Source organism: Sparus aurata, chromosome 4, assembly GCF_900880675.1.
Source record: "Sparus aurata chromosome 4, fSpaAur1.1, whole genome shotgun sequence".
Taxonomy (NCBI): Eukaryota; Metazoa; Chordata; class Actinopteri; order Spariformes; family Sparidae; genus Sparus; species Sparus aurata.
The window spans coordinates 20036584-20055904 of NC_044190.1; the positions used below are offsets into that span (position 1 = coordinate 20036584).

General features: G+C 39.3%; 1 long non-coding RNA gene across 1 annotated transcript; it reads left to right on the plus strand.

The window, feature by feature from the left end:
- Nucleotides 1-350: 350 nt before the first annotated feature.
- Nucleotides 351-2193, plus strand: LOC115580627 (uncharacterized). The gene is made up of 3 exons (XR_003983887.1): nucleotides 351-712; nucleotides 1839-1967; nucleotides 2133-2193. It is a non-coding gene; the product is annotated as an uncharacterized LOC115580627 (long non-coding RNA).
- The last annotated feature ends 17128 nt before the right edge of the window (nucleotides 2194-19321 follow it).

A 19321-nucleotide genomic window follows, 5' to 3' on the forward strand; every position in this document is an offset into this window, starting at 1 on the left:
CTAAAGCAGTTTGTGGCACTGATGGGCATAAGTTACATGGAATTATATCGCATATCCCTGGTTGCATCAAATCAGTGACAACACAGAGGATGTTAAGTATATTTTCCGGTTAGCTGATATAAAATCTCAGATAATAGGAGACAGGGTGCAGCTTTGCAGTTTGTGCGATTATCTCAACACCCACCTCCAATTAAAGGAACTAAGGGCAGGATTTGTGAAAAAATAAACATTCATTATAAGTATTTTAATGCTAATGGGTGATGAAGCGTTCAAAACCAAAAAGAATGAGCCCACACACATATCTCCCCATTGCCTTGAACAGGCTGTGTGCTGCACGATGTACTGCTATTCGGGGTCCGAATTTCCCGCGCAGCCCTGCGGACGTGACGTTATTTGACGCTGAATGCGCGTCCTCGACGGCTTGGAGACCGGAAGAAGACAAGCGCGGTGGACCGGAAATACTGTTTGTGTTGTTATGGACTCTGCTACGGCCGGAAAACGACCCACCACCAATCAAAGTCCACTAAAAAGTAATACGAAGAAGAAAACGAAGGTTTTTATCAGTAGCAAGTCGTGAGTCTAAAAGAAGTTATGACTAAAGCCGGGCTGGCAAGCGAATATACATTGGATATGCCTTCGACTCATGGAGGCAGCTTCAGCTTGAACTGGGACTGAAAACGGATGCTGACATGGCTAATTTCCTCGTAACCAGGTAAGAATACATTTCAGGTCATTTTTAGAGCTTGATTTGAAAATCTTATGAGATCACCGAGGACTCGGAGTGAGCTAAAGTGCAAAGTAGCGTCAGCTTCTAACGTAGCGTTAGCGGCTAACGTAGCGCTAGCCGCTAACGTAGCGCTAGCCGCTAACATGTAACTTAGTCCACTGCTTGTAACACTGAGAAGTTACAGACTGCCATTTTCCAGGGTCCTTCAGTCTGAAACCGAATAGTTAGAAATATGCCCTTTAAGATATGGGACCGAAAGCCCAACTTGTATCTGGGAGGTGATGTTAGCAGCTGGCTGTAGCAACAGGCTAACGGTTTGTTTGGGTCTATGTAGTCATATTAGCCGCTAGCTATACACAGCGAGCCGGCTTCCCGGCTGCTTCATGAGTGTAGGGGATACGGCTATCAAGTCAATTTTATTTATATAGCCCAAAATCACAATCACATTGCCTCAGTGGGCTTTACAATCTGTACAGTGAAATATATCATACACACAGCACCGGCTCCCGTCTCGTTCCTGTCCCTGGTAAATACAGTATTTGGGGTGTACAGTAACGGTATTTACAGGCTATGGCTTGGCGGCTATTGTGTTGACGAGTTGATGATACTGTTGTGATGTAGCTAGCTGAATAAAAGGCAGTTTAGAGCTAACCGTGAAGTGCACAATGTAAACGAGCTCAGGTGGTGCTATATAATAATTGATATTGTGCGTGTCTACAGGTCTGATAAAGTTATTATTATTGTTATTATTATTACGACCTTGCTTGTGAAGCACGTCTGTGTGGTTGAGTCCTTTGGGGTGGGTGGGCTAAAAGAGTGGTCTCAACTCATCAATAGAGCTTTTAGCCTTTATTTTTCTCGTGTTGTACCTTACACACAAGATTGTTCCAGACATTATACATTATGTTGTAAGTAAAGCAGGAGAAATTGTTTGTAAAAGTGAAACACACAATAGTACTGACTGAGGCAAGTATTTTGATATTATTATTGTTACAGGCAAACATGCATGGCCATAGTTGTTCTGACCAAAGAGAAAAGACACCAAGGTAGCAAAGTCACAGCCAGCTTGCTGACTGAGACTCTAACTTTTTAAAATATTGCTGTTTTCCAGCTATCAGAAGAAGCAGACTCCTGAAGCTGCTACTCGGGGAAGTAAGGAGATGAGAGCATCAACACCCAGCAAGCGAACAGCTGCTAAACTCTCTCATCGATTATCACCAATTGAACCAGTGTCTGAGGGGTTAGTATGTTTTCACTTTCTAACTTTTGGTCATTAGGAATTTCAATCTTTTCAGAATATAGACAAAACATTGTAAAATGTTATAATATAACATAATAATTACCAGTTTTGATTATGGAGCATTGGTATGTATTCTAACGCTACTGTTCTCTTCTCTCCACAAAGGCCTCAGCTACATGATCCAGAGACGTGAGCAAGAAAAGAGAGAAGACAAGACCGTCTTGTTTACCACACATTTATTTTATTGTAAACATGTAAAAAAAATACAAAATAAAACTTTGTACATACTGAAAATTTGAAAAATACTGTAAACTTTGAAAATAAATATAAAAATATATATAATGTACATAAATAGTTTTTATTTTTGGATGAAAGTGGAATCTTTGGCTAAGAAATGTTTTTTTTTTTTAGGTATTGTGGTCACAGGGACACAAAACAAGAGAAAATATCAGTCAGGCACCCTAAACGGAGCTTCTTTGTAACCTGTGTAGTTTGCAAAGGGGTCAGGGAAGTTTAACCAGATACGAAGAACACAGCAGCTCGGTATCGGCCTTCAGTTCCCTCTTCTCTGATGCCCATCCTGCCAGATCGTAAATCGCCGGTAGGAAGCAAACCGAAACTCTCGGTTATCGCTGCCCACATCTTGGCTGTCCTCGAGAGCAAAGATGTTGTTCCACGTCATCCTAACCAGACGCAGTGTACCCTCATCCAGGCAGTACATCTCCATGTGTGCCACTCCTTCCAGAGTCAATTCCAAATCCTGAAACAAAAAACATTGAGAACAATACTAATAAGAATAACTTTAGTAATCCTCAAAGTGATGTTTTGATTTTATTTGATGTTATTTTTATTTTGATTCAACTTAGTATAATACCAGTTATGACATAATGACATTTGTGTTTTCCTTGTGTTTACTTTGATATGGCGCAGTGCTATTCATACCATTTATATTGTCTTATAATGGAAATGATTTCACAAATGATCTCACTGGCACTGGCACATAACACGTGGCTTGAGATATTGAATCATACTATTGCTGTTACATGATAATGACTGCACACTAATGTCAGCTTGTTAGCAAGCTTTATCCAATGTTATAAATATTAGCTATGTTGGTAATTACCACAGTCAGAAATTAGCTGCAGCCACAAGCCAAATGCTCGTCAAACACCATAACATTGTTAGCAGTCACATTAGCTTCAATCACAAAGCAATGGTTATCGCTAGCTTGTTATTCACCGTGGCTGGTGAAATTTGAACTTTAGTAACCATTTGGCCAGTATAAGGTAAGCGTACTTTACATTACAACTGTCGTTTTGCTGAATTGATGCGCTAATGTTGTCAAAGAAACATACTAAAGCTGCACTTAGATAAACACTTAGTTTACTAACTTCGTCTCTTGAAATCATGCTGTTCGCTGATGTAGGCTACCAAGGTAGTTCCGCGGAGGTATGCGAGGAAGTCTTGCAGTAAATGGTCGCGTGAACAGTGAGCAAACAATTAACCGTGTCACAGCATCAGCTGCACTGCTGTGAAGAGTTCATGCACGCTCCCGCGCCGGCTTGGCTGATGGCTGCAGTTACCCAAACGGCCGTCGTGTCGCTATTGAGTCTTATTTCGTGATCCTGCCCTAAGTTCCTTTAAATGAGTTGGCAACGGAGCCCTAAAATAGCCGAAAAACGAATGTTATTGTCATTCTTATTTTTTATAGAAGTACAGTTACTGGATCACCTTCATCTAAGATAAGCATTTACCATATTGATATACATTTTTATATTTTATCAAGTATTTATATATATATGTATTTTAAACTTTTGTTTATCATGTCTTTTGGTGACATTAATATGCTGGCATGCAGTTATGGCTCACTGTAAGCAACGGTTGTATAAGTGACTCTGGATTTTTTTCATTGTTAATGATGCCAAATTTGCACAATACCTGTACCATATGTTGCCAATTTGGCCATGGTTTGTTGCCAGACAGTCATCGATAAACACTGAGTTTGTTCGAGAAACTGGATGGACCAGAGACTGGAAAGAAAAGATGAATCTTCACAGTTTATGTTCACTTGATAACAACATCTACATTCGGCAATTCCAAAGTTAAGATCATCTTTAATATTTAACATTTTGGTAGGTAAACCCTGAATTGCTCCTGATGTGCAGTTGGCAGCTTTTATGGCGGCCCAGGGTGTACCCTGCCCTCGCCCAGAGACAGCTGGGATTGGCTCCAGCAAAAACCCCCACGACCCCATAAAAGGGATAAAGCGGTTACAGACAATGGATGGGTGGACTCTAATTTCTTAATGTCTTCTCTATTTATACCTTATCATAATCTTTCTGTAGTGTGATATGTCTATTCTAGAAGAGCAATGCTTAACATACCTCATTTCCTCCTCAGGGATCAATTAAGTATTTCTCTTTCTTTAAGAAGTACAGAGGCTTGACTTCTTTATCACTGTGTGACAAGTGGAATGCTTTTCAATATCAAATGTTGAGATACATCATATGCTTGTCATCCATTCACTCCAATCACAAAGATAATCGTTGTACTTAGTCATGACTTAATTTTTATGACAGTAGTATGAGAGGCAGAGGTTAGAACAAATTCACACATATCTAATGATTCTCCCACTTAAAGAAAGGGTAGTTTCAGGCACCACAGGTCTAGAAAACACTGCCTGAAGTATTATATGTAGTAGCACTTCACTTCCCTGTTGCACAATGCAGACACATGCCGTTTGTTGAACAGCAGGGGTCGTTGACCTTTACCTCTTATGAGCTTTTTCTGTGAACTGTGCAGGCCTGTTTATGTGCCCTGTGTTTGCCTCTGTCGCTCCTGGACACTCCAGTGGCAGCCAACAACGACCTCTACCAGCATGTCAAAGACCTGAGCTGCTCTCAGGATAATAGACAAATTATGCAAGGAGCTGAACAAATACAATGAACAGGTTCCTTCTTAACTCCCTCTTTCTCCCTTTCTGTAGTGATGAAAATGTGATTCCAGTGCCAAAAGTTAAAATCTATAATTCTCACACATAATCTGTATCGGAGAATAACACTTTGATTCAAACAACGTAGGTTCCTTTTGTGTATAGAAGGGTGAACTCAATTCCTCAAAGATGTAATCCATCTACCCTGAGCCCCATTGAGACATTAAAGCAAGGCATGCTCACAGCGCAATCATAAAAGCCATGTGACCAACTTTCTTAGAATCCATTCCATCAGTAGAAGGAAAAAACCCACCAGGACAATTCTTCTCTTTCAAGAACTAAGAGAAAAATCCATTCACGCATTGTACATGTTGTACATGTACATTGTACATGTTGCCTCAAAACACGCCTCCTCTAAATAAAATGATGTGATTACAGGTTAATGCTAGAGTTCACAAGTGGATTTCATCCGGCTGGTCAATTCTGCTCCTCTCCTCTTTCCAGATTAGCCCTATACATCGAGCTGGTCATCATAATGGCCTTGTGAATTCATCAGGTATAGCACCTTATGTGTTCCTGGATAAACAAGACATCTGTAACAGTTTCGTTAAAAGGACCATAGACTGTGATGATCTGCGGGCAGAGTTTTTTTTTTTTTTTTGCCACAATTTGTAAAAAACACAAATAGTGACGCTATTTATAATAGAAGATGAGTGTGTTTTTTTCTCCAGATTTGCTCTGGCCATGGAGACATGACTGTGTTGATATATTTCAGACTGCTAGACTAACAGAACAATATTCTCCATACATCTCATCCCTGGCATGACTGATAATGGTGCAGCCTGTCTTCTCCATCATCAGTGTACAACCTCCGAGACATTTTTGTTCACATATTTGTCTAAACTATCAATACATATAAATGCTTACCAGAAAAATCTTGATATATCGATTAATAGGACTAACGTAACAGCTACATTCTGCAGGCCCAATAAAAATGGCAAGAAGCTGGGTAATACTTGGTATTTGTAATGGAGTTTATTTAGCTATATCTTCAAAATCATTATGTTGGAGGCCTTTTGGAATAAGGTACCCTCACCCACTTCTCTTGGTTTAATGGAGAGGGATGGTTTACATCTGCTGGGTTGGATGGTAGCTTTTCCACCACTAAAATTGATGTAATTATTTTAAGTGTGCCAGGGGAGGCACTGCACAGATGCAGGCCAACAAAATGTGGCTGAGGTTAGTAATAAAACTCCAAGTAATTGTAAGAGTTTCCGTAGAGACTGGTAGTAATCCATATGGGAACCATGCAGAGATTAAAGCTTTTGACCTCAGCGTGGACCCCTGTAGGCATTCAGGGCCAGCTGAGTTTCATTTATCTGGATAAATGACACTGTAAACAAACAGATTCAACAAAAGTGATGACTTAACCTTTTCCTCTGCTTCACTCTAAAAGCCAATTTAACAGCATTGTTTGGTGCATATTTTAAGGCTGTGCTTTATATTTTGTCTTTTTCAGCATAAAAAGATGTATTTCTGCTTTGTCATGAACATAACTTTCTAAAATTATTAATTATAATCCTGCAGTATGAAAAGTTGTTTGACCCGAGAAAATAACAGAAAGAACAAACTTTGGCACTGTGCACTGTCATGATACCTGCAGAGATGTCTGTCATTTATTTTTCTTTTCTTTTTTTTGCGGGTGTCCATAATTTAAAGATCCCCTCAAACATGTTTTAAGACATAGAAACACTGGTGTAAATAATTTGTCTCTAATATTGTTTTCCATTAAATAGTTAAATCAATTTCTCATCACTCCTTAAAATTCCATGAATATGCAAACAATTTTCATTTCCATACAGCTTCCAAGTCCATCACGTGCAATGAAGGCCTCAGTTTTCCATGAAGCACTAATATTTGCATACAAGATCAAGTTTGGCTTCAAAACTGTTTAAAGTCAGCTTACACTTACACAACTTAAACAAAGAGTTAAGGTGAGCACAGATAAATATTTCCTCTCAAGCATATAAATGTAAAAAAAAACAAAAAACATTCTCATATCAAATTCTGCACAGAAATCCGTCGGCACAGTGAAGGTCAAACATCTAAACAGAAAGCCAAACACATTTTGGACTTGGAGGGACCTCGTCTTTGACAGTTAAACCGAACTTTAGTCAAACACTAGGACTGCCTTGACTCAGGCCTGTCAAAAATGAGAAGAAAGAAAAAAAGGAGCAAGAAGAAGAACACAATCCGTGTATCATTCATTCATTCGTTTTTCAAAATAAAACCAAAAATAAGAAAACGAAAAAACAACTCTTTTTCTCAGTATTCGTTTCCAAAAGTGAAATGAAAAAAACAGATAACGACTCGTTTTTTCAGTTTTCGATTTTATGCTCAAATGAATAATGGAAAAAACGGATAACGAGCGTTTCCCGTTTCATGTGAGAGGCACCCATCTGCAGTCAAGATGGCCGCCACATATCCAGTCCATACCGGAAGTCAGTTAATCACCAAAATAAAAACTTAAAAAACACGTACGTTTGCACCATAGTTAAACCATGTATGGTTTACACATAACATAATTCTATGCATTTTGTGCAGTTACCTGTTTATTGTAACGGTATAATTGATTAGTTAATTGTCTCACCAGGACTTTACACACGTTAGTTAGAAGCCTATAATAATCACTAAGTTATAATGTTAACATTTCATGAATTTAGCTTCAATATAAACGTTATGAATGCAAATGTGAATATTATGTTTGTGTTGTGGTAGGGGCTTCACTCACACACACACACGCACACACAGACACACACATTCACACACACACACACAATATGACTAAAGAAAAACTAAGATTAAATAAACTTAATTCTCAAATTACAGAATTAACAAAACGGTCACAACAAATGTCATACTTACTATCACATTAGTATACGGTAAATATGAGTTTTTATTTATTAATAAATGTTTAATTAATTTACAATTAATATTGATTGTAAGGGCGGCTGTAGCTCAGTGGGTAGAGCTGAGGACTAGTGACCCGAAGGTTGCTGGTTCGAATCCCTGGCTCCCCAGGGCGGGACTGAGTTACAAGCCGAAGCATCCTTGAGCAAGATGCTGAACCCCAACCCCAACACTGCTCCTGATGTGCAGTTGGCACCTTCGTGGCAGCCACTGCCATCAGTAAGGGCCCTGCGATGAGCTGGCGACTTATCCAGGGAGTACCCTGGCCTTCGCCCATAGAGTCACTGGATTTGGCCCCAGTACCCCCGCTCCACCTTGAAAAAAGGTGGTATAAAAGCGGTAACATCACCCGCGACCCGCATGGATAAAGCGGAAGAAAACGGAACGGAACGGAATTGATTGTAAATATTAATATTGCAGTTATTAAACGTGAATACAATGTTTGTGTGTGTGTGGGGCTGCTCACACATATCATTCACGCTACAACTGAAAAATCACAAGGCCAGCACGTTAAATCATTGGCGGTAATACAGTGTAAGGACTATATTGCCCGGATATTATATAGGATTTTGTTTGCAGGAAGCTGTCATGCTCTCCCTGTCTTTCCCGTATGTGGCCGAGCCTGCCCACCAGAGGTTAGTGTGTGTGATGAGAAGTGTGATGCAACAGAACAGGGAGTTCCTGGGTCTGGAGATATGTTCATTTTCATGTTTAACTATTAAATGACTTTAATAATTAGACTTTCCTATTGTCAGATGGTCAGTACTCTATTAAATCCATTTTATTTCTGGAATACAGTTATGCACAACATTACACTATCATGCTGGCAACATTAATAACTTGACTTGGACTTTTTTGTGACAAACATTTATTGTGATCCAATGCCAAATATTCCAAAGTAGAAAAACAAACATCCATCTCACATCTCATCACATGTTGCTGTCCCCATGTCTTGCGCTGCACATGCACTGGAACACACAATCCTCTGGAAGTTTTTCTAACAGCATAGAGGCCGTTACTCTGGTCAACGTATGTACTTTGTAAGTGAGATTGTGATGTTGTGTCTTTTACTTGGCCATGTTTTCTTTGAAAATGTAAAAACAAATTCCTCTTGTACAAAACCACTGGGCAGTGCTGGCACCTCACATGAGTTGGTAGCACATCCCCAGTTACTTCTTCCTTTGGAGCAATGGGATCCTCTGAGGTTAGAGCTCGGGTTGACTGAGATAGATCTGAGGTCTTCGGGGATACTGTTTGTGTGTAGGAATGGTCAATTTTGACGACTGACACAGAAGGTGAGAGTGTGTATGAATGTTCCACACTCATTGATGATAAAACAGTAGGGTGGGTCTCTGGTGAGGACGGTTGAGAGGATGGAGCCGTGGTGAGTTGGGTCATATCACATTTGTGTTTGCACTGTATAAGATGGGGCATAATGGTGTCTTTCTGGATAATTATAGTTCCACAAAATGGACAGTGAAAATCGCCTCCATCTCTGCAGGGCAGATTGCATCTGCAGATGATCTTTTCTAAAAAGGGAGAGTAATTTGTCTTAAAAATCATACAGTACCTGAGAGACAAATAGTTACTTAACATCCACAGTATATACAAATGTATTTTTCCCTTACTTTAAACAGTTATGTATACTTAAAAAAGTGAAACACTCCACTGACTTCTACTAGTAGGGATCTCTTGAAAGTAACTTGCTTTCTGTGCTACAACTTATCCACAGACCTCGAAGGAGTGCAACCCAGTAACACTGGTTACAATATGCCCTTAGACATGCAAAAACACTGGTATCATTCAAAATTACATGTAAAGGCATATGATCTCAAAAAGACACTTGATGAACATATCCCTTGAAATGTATTGAAGTTGACAAACACTTTCCTAAATACTGTACCATACAGTACTGTAAAATGCATCAAAAACATTCTGACTTCATCATGAATTCATTCAGTAGTATATTTTGTGTTTTTATGGGTTTTGTTGAAGAAAAACATGAGCAGCTCTCAGGCAGATCCAGTAGGCTAAATGTTTGCATACCAAAATTGTTCTGAAAATTTTAAGTTGTAAATAAAAAAAAAAATAGCAAAGATGAACAAAATGAGAAATTATACTTGTGACGTTATGTCAAGTTAGCATACTAACCAGCTAGCAGTGGAAACTCTCCCCCTGGCCTCTGAGCTCCCAGCCAGGGCGGAGTCAGCTAAGAGGGCTGTGGCTAATGGGGATAGCTAGCTAACAGCAGCTACTGTTAGCAGCAGTAACAGTACTCTTTGGACAGGTGGCTAATTCTCACGCACTACACCTTTAATTATGATTTCTCAGGTCTGCTTCTTTGCAAAACAACAGTTCATCTGACACATACAAGTCGCTCCGGAACTGCTTGGTACTCTAACAATACTCTTGTCTTTGGCTAAGCCCGGACCATCGAGTCAAGCGGATAAACAGCCTTCACGATACATGACACTCTAATTCTTCGATGCATCGCATTTGTAATATATATATAATAGCACGAATTACATATTAGAGAACAAACCACACTCGTTGGATGATAATTACAAGACTATTTCTCTTACCATTCCCTCGCTCTCTGTTCCTGATCCACAGATCCGTGTGGACGCCGAATATGCAATACATTACACGAAGAAGAGACTTCCGCTTGGCACTTCCGGTATCTTGACTGCAGATGGGTGCCTCTCACATCCCATGAAACGGGAAACGCTCGTTATCCGTTTTTTCCATTATTCATTCGAGCATAAAATCGAAAACTGAAAAAACGAGTCGTTATCCGTTTTTTCATTTCAGTTTTGGAAACGAATACTGAGAAAAAGAGTTGTTTTTTCATTTTCTCATTTTTGGTTTTATTTTGAAAAACGAATGAACGAATGATACACGGATTCAACACAATACATCTACAAATACTGTACCATATAAGTACAGAAATATGTGTGCTTTTCTATTAGGTGTGAGAAGAGTGTTTCTCTTTGAACCATGATTTAACACCCCTGTTAAAAACATTTAAGTTCTGGATTGACTGAGATTTGATTTAACTTTTTTTATTGTGCAAATATCACTCACTTGTTTTTCACATGTTGTCACACTTGACATTGTCAACCCTTTTTACCATAAATGTTTCTTTTTTGTACTATTTATGCATGGGAAAAATGTTTTAACTGTTTTTTTTTACATTCTGTGTTAAATGTGAAAACTCAAGCCATCATGATACAGAATGTAATGAGTGAGTGAGCTGGTCAGCATCTTTCCTTGCTAATCTTGCAGATGTATACATAACTGTATCATCAGCATACATCTAGCAGCCATCCACAGGACATCTCTCAGGTAGGTCATTGATACCTATAGCCTTATAGGAATGGACCTAGAAGCAACCCTTGGGGTATCCCCACACTTTTGGTGTGGGAGATGGACTTTACCTTATTGACCCTGACACATTGTATTCTTCCCCTCAGAGTCAAACCATTGTGAGGCCTGATGAGAAAATTGGAAGTCAGGGAGTTTGATCTTAGCAAATTGTGGTTAACAGTGTCAAAAGCATTTTTTCAAGTCTAAGAATATACTCCCACAATGTGACCTTCATCCCAATGACCCTTTATTTTTTTCCAAGTAGATACCAGTTTGCAGTCTTAATCAAATGTTTGGCTCTGAATTCAAACTGTTGTTGATGCAATTTCAATGTCTTAGAGACAACTGGTAGAATTGCAATGGGTCTATAATAACATTGCAGGTCTAGCTCACCAAATGTAAAAAATAGCATTTGTTATTCATAATTATTAATAAGGATACAGAGTTGCTACTGTCTGAATTCGAATAAAATCAGACATTTTAATGCCTACTAATAAAACCTGCATCTTAAAACATGTGTCCAAAGTATAATCTCTCAATCAGCTTGCTGCTTACTTGTTCAATTATCTGAAGTTTCACTAATTTTTACTTTTTTGTGTAACCACTCATTCTTTTCAATAAAATGAATACATTTCTTATCTTCCATTTTGATCCACCACTTCAGTCTCTTATTCTATTAGATTCATGGAGTTATAATTTCAGCAACAAAACAGAGTTCAAAAGGGTAATTACAGATTATCTGATTGATCATATGAGGCGACAATGGTACATCTGTAAAATTACCTTGCACCTGGGCTGGGCTAACACAAATGATGAAATCTGTCTGACCTACATGTTGATAAATTGGCCATGTGTTGGTGCAATTCAGCTTCTTTTTTCTCTATTCTTTTTTTCCATTTATGAGACAGAATTTTCACATCTCATCTGGTCTGTGGACAAAAAGGAATATAAGTAGCGTATACCCTTTTTCTCTCCGCTCACACTCACACATCCTTTACTGGAGGCTAGTTTTAGTTCAGCGTTATTTAACATGTGCATGTGTCTTCTCTTGCTATAGGGTTAAATAATACATGTTAATATTTTCTTAATTTTCTTGCTTTCAGCGGAAACTTATGCCAGCGGTTATGTACAAGCGCATATAACACTTAGACACTGTGCTCGGGGTCATTACATGCACATTCTTATTCATGTCGTAAATTAGTGTGAATGTGCGTGTGAACACCAGCACACCAATCTGGCAGACATCTGGCACTTGAAAGACACAGAAGGTGGTCAGCTCAAAGAAAGCCAAAATGTAAAGAGACCAAGAAAGTGAGACAGAGACCGGTAGGCATGCACCCATCACCTCAGACAAAGGTTAATCTTTAGAAAACTTTCACATACCCTGCAGGGTATCGTAATCCCCTTCTCCGAGTACCAAACATGCTCAGGTATTCCTGTAAATACCTGCAGGATTTGTGATGCTGCTTTGTATCACTCAAAGAGATGTCAAGAAGGTGTAAACACTGGATGCCATGCCCAGATCATCTAAGAATATGCAATATGACTACAGAGGAAATCCTGCTGTGGTATAGGAGCATATACTGAAATGTTGAGGGGAGGGTGCCATAAGGGTGCAGTGATTGCACAGCCCAGATGGCTTCAACCAGTAAGTGCCAATTGATATAACAGTGCAACTCAATGGCTCTGCCACCAAGCCCATTTTTGATTAAACCCAAGACACTGATGGCTGGCAGCAGCAGTGCTCACTACCCAGTCTGATGTCTTGATGACAGGATCTTCAGTTCTCAGTATGAAACAATCACGCCCACGCAGGTTCTATCTGGAGCCTTGAGACGAGCGTAAAAGAGAGATTGAAAATACTGCATGAATTGTGACAGAGGGCGACAGATTTTCTGAGTAATATCCGACAGTGAAATAAAAGTACAATGCTGTTTTTTCAACCTGTGCTGAGAGGCTGAGATATACTATTGTCATCACAATAACACCTGGATTTGCACAAGAGTTTCCTGTTCACAAAAGAGACAAAATTATGTTTCTGACGAGTGGTTCCTTTTGTCGTGACAGCAGTTCGAAAAATTACTTTCATTCTAGACATGTCTGAAGTTAAAACCTTGGGTATTTTATTTTCAACATTTTTCTGTGTTCCACTCCTTGAAATAACTTATGTGAGTGTGGTGCTTTGTGCATTAATGTTTGCTTCTGGTGCCGTAATAGAAAATTGAAACATTGCCCCAGAGCATGAGGAACTCCTGTTTGAAGTTTCTGTTTCAAGGAAGAGCGTAATTGTGTGTTATACAATGAGCTCACTAAATATTTAGACAGTGATACATTAAAGCTCCATACTCATACTTTTTGATGGGAAATAAGAATAGCTACTGGGCTAAGACCACACTTTCTGCTTTAAAAGGAGGAAGTTTAACACGTCAATTTAACAGTTAAATAACCAGAGCCCTTGCTGTCTTTTTGTGCTGGCAATATACACAAATATGTAATCATTTCAGTCAATGCTGCTGAACATTGACTTGTATGTGTCTGAAACCAGAAAGGACTCTCCTCTCTGGCCACTTCATCCTGTTGTCAGGTTTTATTTTTCAGCCTGTTGCATTTCCTTATATGCAGTCCATCATTGACTTTTAAAGTGACGTGTGACATTTTGGGAAATACACTTATTCACTTTCTTTCCAGGCGTGAGTTAAGGAGATCCATACAACTTTAACAAGTCGCCCAAAGGGGCAGCTTGAGTAGCAGAGCAGCGACGGCAGCTGCACTGTTTCCTCTCTGTCTATACAGGATGCATTCAGGCGCAACATTGACTGTGGGTCACCTGTTTAAGCAGCGCTTAGAGCCAAGCACACAATCACTGTAATTACATGAGACGGATGCTGAAAACCGCAGCTAAAACTCTCTCTCTGTAGGCGCCTTGGTGTCTGTAAATGAAGCTACAGCCAGCAGGCACTTAGCTTAGCCCAGATACACTGGCAGTGTTCAAAACATAACAACAAAAAGCCTAATGGCACATCTAAAACTAACTAATGAGCACAAGATATATATTTTTATCCCAAACAAAACCAATGTGCAACAATGTGGACTTATGGGAAGCTGTCTGAGATCTCTGTGTACCTTAGGATGAGTCAGAGGCATCATGAAGTCCCTGGGGTATGCCTGTTTCTAGTTCTTAAGTTAACTTAAACTTTCTTGCAGCTCTGACTTAATATTAATAGACATTTTAGTGTGCATTCGTCTCCCCCAAACCATTGGGTCTCCCTGACAGTATTATTTATTAGTATTAAATAAAATGTCCGATTCTTTTATATTTGCCATAAATCTGTTAAAAAAAGAAACTTGTAATAATGCTAGCTGTGGTGATGATTTTAGCCTCAATGTCTGAGAGACAGCGCCAGAGAAAAAGTGAGTGGAAATGTAGCCAAAACAGCTGAGATATTGAAATTTAGCCTATGATAATCACAAACTAGTTTTGTCAAGGTTGAGCATTGATTAAAAAGAGTGTGAGTGTCTATTTGCCAACACTTGTTTCAGTCTATCTAAATCATAGTTATTATTTTACATCTGCCTGTAAGTGTGACAAGGTTTTGCCATTGTGGTCCACCTCTAGTCCAGCACGTCGCAGCCTGAACCAGAGAAGCTTTTAGGTGGGAATACATTATCAGCACACCAAATTGAATAAGTCCAGTTATTGGCCATCACGTCTTCTTTATTCACTCTGAGAGCAGTGGAAAATGTTCTAATGGGCAGTTCTAAGAGCCCGGCCCAGCTTCTCATGAAAGAACACCAAGAATAGAAGGCGCAAAGACACATGTCCCTAGAATGAAAAAAGATCTCGAAAGATGGGCAAAAGATGTCTCCTTTCAAGAATAATGTACACTAAACCTCTCTCACCTTGATTTCTATGTCAAGTTTTTAGATTTCAGTGATGTCCGTGCATGCAACAGTAACACGTGTAATGGTTTGTATTTGCATTTTTTCTGTGGCCTACATTCTTATTTGTTTATTTACCATGTTGTGTAGGTAACACAGCTGCTGCATGGATGTGCTAAAACCATTCAAAAATGCAAAAAAGTGGTCAACAGAACATGAAAAAAATAATAGTTTTGACATTATGATGTCTATGTATTGTGTTCCAGCGATATCTACAGAAGTTAGCATGCCATCTGGCGATCCCCGGCCTGGTCCATAGCTCCTGTGCTCACGCTTTGAACACAAACACAAAAGAAGGTTTTTGAACTACTCACGTTAGCTGCTGCAGCTCCTGCGCGTCGCCGTCATGGCAGACAAAAAGTGTCGATCCCTGAGTTTCGTTTTAAATACTGCCCTTTTAATTAGTCATTATTTATCTTTATTTGATCCCATCCAAAACATTGACAATTACTATGGTGTGGAACCTTAGAACAAAACAGTTGACAACAAAAACAACAATGTTTTATAGCTAGAGGTTAAAGCGCAGGATAACCATCCTGTGGAGTAAAATAATAAAGAGAAACACATACAGTTAAGTATAAAATAGAATAAGACAAATAAATACAAGAGTAATAAACAGTAATTAAAATTACAGTATAGCTAAAAGCATTTACAATCAATCAAAAAAAGTCTGAAATAAGAGCCCCTAACGGCCCAAAACTGTGGTAGTTTAGTTTAGCGTTCCCACTGGCTCATTACAAATTGATCTAACAAAAAAGCAATGTATCACAGGTTCTGCTATTTAAATGGGTCCTACAGTATTCAGGCAACCAACATAACCTTTATTTTCATTTCAGTAACAAATACTTTCTTCCTTTTTTTTCTTACGCTTAAAGTGAGAGCATTAAAACACTTTCTTCTTAGTCAACTCCTGGCATTGACGGGAGATCAATAAGACATGCTGTTCTCCTCTCACGGTGTTTGGAGATCACGTCAGGACGGAGTGATGAATGGCAGAAGAACAGGCTCAGCAGTGGGGAAGAATGAGCTGGACAGGGAACAGAGGGTCAACAAGGTTAATGATGTTGGCCGTGATTATTTGCAGGTGTGAATGATCTGAGATTAATCATTTAGTAGCAAGGCTTGAATGACAGGAGGTGAGAAATGGCAATGATCTAAAGCGTTGGAAACGCTCTTGAGCTCTAGGAAACCTTTACTGAGGTGGACCAGAGGATGAAGCAAGGGGAAGTAATGCAGCTGTCCACGCTCCGCTGTGTGTGTCAGGACAAATGCTGAAGAATTGCAGGACATGTACTCTGCAACTGTAGGGATTCTAGACCTTTGCTCACTGTGAATACTAAACTGAAATACTGAGTGTCTGTCATTACTTAATAATAGTCCTGACAGTTTTTGTCAGACACCTCAAGTATTAACAAATGATATCCAATGACTTAGGAGAGCCCTCTAGATAGTACTGATGCAGAGTAATTACATAATTACAGAAGTAATTAAGTTGTTCGTTGTACTGGCCATGTAGCATTATTTTATTTCTGTTCCCCTGCAGTTGCACATCATTAACCTACTTGAGATTCACAGTCTGGTTAATAGGCAAATAAAAAGCAAGAAATCTCTGTCAGTATTTCCTCAGATATCTCAACAACCATTCATCCAATCTACTTCACAACGTCAGGTTTGCTGAGGACCCAGAGAAATGCAGTGTCAAACTGGTGCACTTTGGACTTGCAACATGTTCAATATTAATAAACTCTGAATAAACTGTGAACACAGTTCTGTGCAGTAAGGTGGGGTGGTTTCTGGTTTCCTGAAGTAGTGCTCATGAAGACTGATTGATGGTCCATCAAGCATCAAGCAGAAGTTATGCAAGTTTGGATGATTGCTAGAGACAGGTTTTCTATTAATAAATGAGAAATGGAGGTGAGATTTTAAGGTGTAAGATTCGACCACTAAATGTGGCTTTCCATCTCACCCCTTGCAAGCATGTTACAACACGGCAGTTTTTTTAATTTGCTACATTAAAGCCCCTGTACAGACTTTTCATTTAGTGTTGATTTTGGCGGCCCCGCTGGACGAAAGCGGTGGTGTTATGCCGGAATGAAGACTGCATTTCCCATGAGCTCTAGCGCCCACTGTCGTGAAGACGTTTGTGTGGCCAGCGCATGTAGATTTGTTTTGGAAACGTCGGAAAGACAATGGGACTTCCTTTGAAAACTTTTTTTTTTTTTTTTTTTTTTAGCAGCTATCTGCAGCGTGCATATGGACGAGGTAATGTGTCTATTTGTATTTCTACTTAATATAATATGCCGCCGGTGAAACAAAGTAATGCTGCTGTTGCACTGCAATTTCCCAGCTATAAATATTACCCACGGTGCTACAGAGCTAGCGTTACAGCAAATTCACAGTGATTGTGATGGATGTTTTGTTCTAAGTAAGAAACTGAATCATTTATAATGACAGAGGATATTACCGATGCATCGTTGCAGGTCGGCTGGGCTGAAGCATACACACAGCTGAAATGGATGCGTGATCTAAGACGTTTGTTGTTGTTTTCACGAGTGTAGTATCTAGAGCTAATCTAGTGGTAACGTTAGCCAGCTTTGTTTTAACAACATAAATTCATGTATTGCTGTAAACTACGTCCCGCATTACATTTCATAAATGAAATAAAATTTACAAACCTGTCTAGGAGGAATCGGGCGAATTCTGGATCCGACCCTCCCTTCAAGTCCCGCAACTCTCTCCATCTCTGGAAGGAATCGCCAATGTTTATCCGTGTTTTAGCCCTAGCTCGATCGGATTCCCTCTGGCCTTTCGTTGGTCTTCGGTTCGAATTCTTTTTCTTTTCTTTGTCTCATTATCAGCCATGACAAAAGTTTTAGCTCGGTTAGCACTGGCTAGCGTAGCAACAAAACAGCTATGCCGTATCCTGAATGTCGTCAGTTCCGGTCTGACTGCCGTAAATCGTTTCGTCAGTGGTCCGACCCGACCAATGCCTTTCAGAGGTATAGAATTAGACTACTTAGAAATAGCGTATCTTCATGCTGATGGGCTCATTTGCTGTTGTAGGTAACAGAGACACATCAGCAGAAACCAGAGACTTTTGCATATCCAGTTAAAAACTCCGTACAGGGGCTTTAAGTGGTTGCCGGTAGCTAATGCTGCTAATACTAGCTAGCAAATATTGGTTAAGTTAACGCTGCTAATGCTAGCTACCTAACGCTAGGGAACTACATTATGCTTATAACCCATTTTTTTATGTTTTTGTCCACAAACTGGCAAATACCACACTTTTGATAGCAAGGGTAATGTAATGGCTCACAAACATTGCTAGACAGACATAAACAAAACATTTTGATTCACAATCAGAATTTCTTCAAGAAAAATACTTGTATTTTGCACCTGTCTACAAGCTCTGTAGATAACTAATAAAAATGTTATCAATATGACCTTCACATTTCTGTCAACAGTAGTATGCTAGCTAACAATACCTTCAAGCACTAGAATGTTTACTATTGCTTCACAGCACAGTCAGCTGCTTATAATGCCCCTATCTGTTGACAGTTGTGTTGAAATGTCTTGGTCCACTAGAATCATCCAAAAAACCTGTTACATTTACACCATTTTACATGCTGGATCACCTGCATGCAAATTACTGTTTAAGGGAATCGAGATACTTCACATGAATGCAAAATCCTTTTTACGCAGAGCTAAAGACATTACTTCAAGGGTGGTTGTGATATTACCTTAATTGTACAAACAGATGTATCTGCATATGTTTTTTTCTCAACAAGAAAAAAAAAAAACATGTCGGTGGCATTCGTAGGAAAAATAACCAAGCAGTGGAACGAAAGACACATTGCGCTCAGTTGCCTGAATGGACCAGAGCAGATTACCCAAGGGTCTGACAAGAGGAAATACATGTATGTTTTTAAGACACACTTGAGAGCCTCCGAAAGCAGCTGATATAGATTTATCAGCTCTATTTAAAATGCATCAGCACTTACATCTCAAGCCAGCTATATGTATGCTGCAATCAACAGCAGTATAGTTCTGGGAATACTATAGCAACAAGGAGAATGTGGGTTCAGTTCCAGAAGAAGAGACTCAAATAGAATTCACATACAGATTAAAATATTTACACTATATCGCC